The following is a 4,469-nucleotide window of genomic DNA, read 5'->3' on the forward strand; positions in this document are numbered from 1 at the left end:
TGAAACCTGGGACTTCTTAATTGCATTCATTTGTGAAAATATTGAGCTTGATCCTTTAGCCTTTATGAAAGTCAAACACATTATATTCCAGAGGTCTTTGATGTGTATGAGGACTGCAGCTTCTGACCCATTGTTAAGAATAAGCTTGTTTTGATCCGGATTTCATCTAGGCCAGAACTCTGGGTGTTCGAATCTGGTACAGCTGGTTTGGCCAATTATTCAGGTGTGGGCCATTTGCAAAATGTGGAGTTGAGTCCAGCTTTGGATTTCAACACCCCGACATTTGGGGTTTCAGTGTGTTTCAGCCCATCTGTGTTAATATATTAAAAGTGCTAATGAGGTTTGTACTTCCGCATTAAAAAAATTGGTGAATTATGGTGGGACATACATACACACTCTTAGTACAGACCCAAAGAGAACTGATCTTTTCACGTATACAAAGACCGCCCGCAAGAGAATGACTGTCTGAAAAATGTATAGTTCTTCTTCGAGTGACTTCTCATGTGTATTCTCCAATAGGGGTGCGTGCTCGCCACGTGCACCGGAGCTGGAAGTTTTTCCCCTAACAGTACCCATAGGGGAGTGCCCTAGCGACCCCTGGAGTGCAACACTTATAGGTGACCTATGCCAGTGAGTGATCCCCATGCGGACTGTTTACGCTGTTTCTGGGGAACCCATCTCCGCGATCACTGCAAGATTTGCAAGTTGTTTAAGCCTCGGACCAAGAGAGAAAGGGACATTAGGCTCCGGGCTATTCTGATGGAGTCGGTGGTGACCCTGGGTCCAGCACGGCGTTCCGAGTCGGCACCAAGCACCGTGGTGTCAGTGCGCGGTGACCCTTCGGTGCCATTGACTAGTCGGCACCGCTCCCTGTCCACGGGGCACGCCAAGAAGGCTAGGAAAAGGACTTCTTCGCCGCGGCACCGGAGTAAACCCAGGACAGAGGCTAGACCCATGTTGGCAGTCCTTGATCCCTACTGGCCTTTAGGCCTCCGAATCAAGTCAAGTAGAGTAGCCTGGCCCATTCGGAGCAGGCCTCCCCAGATGTCCCGATGCCCTCCACGCAGGTGGCCCAGGATGTTATGTCCATGCCGGTACCAGGAGCACGGCCGATGTCAGCCCCGCGCTCCAGAGGCAAGCCGCTGCTGGGATCTCCGCAGTTGCCCCTGGCTCGGTACCAGTCTCAGTCGAGGGGATGTCGGGAACACCTATTGTGGAATACATGTTCCCAAAGCCGTTCAGCACCCAGCAACCATTCAGGGCAAAGTCCATGTGGATCGCCCTCGACGCCCTCCAGGCTGTCTGGTTGGGTTCCATCTGGCCGAGACTCTCAGCACCGCTCCGCCTCGAGGAGCAAACATCAATAGGACTAAGGCAGATGACGCAGAAGGTCCCTGTCTCAGAGGGTCACAGCACGAACGTCGACATCATTCCCGTTTGTCGTCCCGCTCTAGGACCCCGCCACGGCACCACCTCAGCAGTCCCGAGCATCAATTGCCGGTGTCTTGCCATCGGGGGTCCAATTACAGACAATACCAGTTCTCCATATCAGGATCGCGGTCCCATGGTTGGCATCGCTCCCGGCGCCGCCGCTCCTCCCGATCCAGGGACAGCGGCAGGTCGTATATCAGCCTGGCCTCCCTTTGTAGTCATCCATCAATGGGCCAGGCCAGCCAGGCCGAACAGCCGGCTCTGCCGGTGCCATAGCAGGTGCAGTGGCACCGGGCCCTATGGCTGGCCCAATGGTACCAGTGGGCACCGTGGCCCCCTACACACTAACTCCCTGGTGGTCGAATCGGTCAACCACAGGGAACGGCAGGGCCAACCAGCCCCTACCCCGAAAAAATAAAGATTCAAGGAGGTTGGACTCATTTGAAAGAAATATTTATTCGTCCTCGAGCTTCCACTTATGGGTGGCGAACCACCAGGTTCTCCTGAGTTCAATCTGTGGGGCTCGCTGCCCAAGTTCGAGGACTCCCTCCAGGAGCGCGACAAGAAGGAGTTCAAAGCGCTGGCGGAGGAGGGCACAGCGGCTGCCAGGGCAACCCTGCAGGCAGTGTCAGATGTAGCAGACACAGCCATGCAGTCCATGGCCTCTGCGGTGTCCATGAGAAGGGCGTCATGGCTCCTGCTCTCTGGGTTGTCCAGCGAAGCGCAGACCTCCCTGCAGGACCTTCCGTTTGACGGCAAAGCTCTGTTTGCGGAACAAATTGATACAAAACTGCATGGCCTGAAAGACTCCCGCACGACTCTCCGGACTCTGGGTCTCTATGTTCCGGCTCCAGCTCAACCTAACTTTAAGCTGCAGCAGACTCCTGCTCAGGCCACCCATTCAAAATACGAGACCGCGTATAAAAAGTCGCAGGACTATAAGAGGCGCCCACAGAGGCAGTCTCAGCCTGCCCCCCTGCCTGGGTCCTCCAAGGACAAGCAAGCGGGGAAAAGGCGGTTTTGACAGGACACCCGGGGTGCCCTGCCAGTTCTCCTCAGGGATCCACCCTCAATAAAGCTTCCCTTCTCCAATCGGTTGTGTGCTTTCCTCCCAGAGTGGTCGCGGCTGACCTTGGACTGATGGGTCCTCAACACCATCTCCCAGGGCTACACCCTCCAGTTTACTTCCACCCCGCCCAACCACCCTCCGCCCCTGTCCCTCTTGGGGAACCCCTCGCATGAGGCTCTGCTCAAGCAGGAGGTGGGGCAGCTCCTGGGACTAGGAGCGGTGGAAGCGGTACTGGGGGAGTTCAAAGGCAAGGGGTACTACTCCTGCTATTTCCTTATCCTGAAGGCCAAAGGGGGGCTCAGGCCCATCTTGGACCTGCAAGGCCTGAACAAATACATGGTGAAGCTCAAGTTCCACATGGTCTCCCTGGCCTCCATCATCCCCTCCCTGGATCCTGGGGGCTGGTACGCTGCCCTCGATCTGCAGGATGCATACTTCCACATTCATATCTTTGAGGGGCACAGACGCTTCCTCCGTTTCATGGTGGGGCAGGAACACTACCAATTTACAGTCCTCCTGTTTGGCTTGTCCATTGCCCCCAGGGTATTCACGAAATGTATGTCGGTGGTAGTGGCCTACCTCAGGCGCCAGGGGGTCCAGATCTTTCCCCTATCTGGATGACTGATTAGTCAAGGGCAGCTCCCAGTTGCAGGTGCGGGATCATGTGGCGCTCCTGTCCACGTGCTCCACTTTGGTCCTGTTGGTAAACAACACCAAGTCCACGTTAGTCCTGGTATAATGCATAGAGTTTATTGGGGCGGTTTTGGACGCCTCATCAGCCAGAGCCTCCCTCCCACCAGACAGGTTCGAGACCCTGAAGGGGCTCATCGACACAGTCACAAGGTTTCCAGTGACAACAGCCAGAGCATGTCTCCAGCTCTTGGGTCACATGTCAGTGTGCACATATGTGGTCCATCACATGGGACTCAGGATGAGGCTCCTCCAGCTCTGGTTGGCCTCAGAGTTCTCCCAGGCCAGGGACAGGATGGACAAAGTCCTCACGGTGCCGGAGCCAGTGATCACCTCCCTGTGGTGGGGGTCCTCTCTGAGAAACATGCTCCAAGGGGTCCCATTCAGGGGCAGGGCCCCGTCGCTGGAACTGGTATCCGACACGTCGGACCTGGGATGGGGGGCCCATGTGGGGAATGTTCAGACCCAAGGTCTGTGGTCGGCTCAGGATCTGATCCTCCACATAAACGTCAAGGAGCTCAGGGCAGTACGGCTGGCATGCATAGTCTTCCTCTCGCATCTGGAGGGCCGGGTGGTCAGGCTCCTCATGGACAACATGGCCTTGATGTTCTACATCAACAGGCAAGGCGGGGCCTGATCCTCTGTCCTCTGCCGCAAAGCCCTCAGGCTGTGGGACTTTTGTATAGCCCACGACATCTGCCTACAGGCCTTCCATCTGCCGGGCGCCTGGAACGTGTGGGCAGATCGCTTGAGCAGGGACTTCTCCTCTCAGCATGAGTGGTCTCTCCACCAAGAGGTGGACCTGTTCACGACTCGGCAGAACCATCGCTGTCCCCGGTTCTGCTCTGGGGGGGGGCGCTATCTCCACTGCCTTCCTCCTGTCCTGGTCAGGCCAGTTTCTCTATGCCTTTCCCCCGTTCCCGCTGATCGGCAAGGTCCTGGAAAAGATAAAGACAGACAAGGCCCAGGTCCTTCTGATTGCCCCAGTATGGCCCAGGCAACATTGGTACGGGACCCTCACAGGCCTGGCGGTGGCCCCACCGTGGCCATTGTCATCCGGCCTGGACCTGCTCTCCTAGGACCAGGGCCGCCTCTTCCACCCCAACCTAGCGGCACTCCACCTCACAGCGTGGCTTCTCAATGGTTAGGTAGGGAGGAAAGGACTTGCTCGGAAGAGGTTCAGTGCGTCCTCTTAGAAAGCAGGCAGCCCTCCACGTGCCCAGCCTACTTGGCAAAGTGGTCTCGGTTTTCCAGATGGGCGGACTAGCGGGGCATTTCC

This window comes from Terrapene carolina, unplaced genomic scaffold, assembly GCF_002925995.2.
Source record: "Terrapene carolina triunguis isolate 2854851 unplaced genomic scaffold, T_m_triunguis-2.0 Scaffold58, whole genome shotgun sequence".
Classification (NCBI taxonomy): domain Eukaryota; kingdom Metazoa; phylum Chordata; order Testudines; family Emydidae; genus Terrapene; species Terrapene triunguis.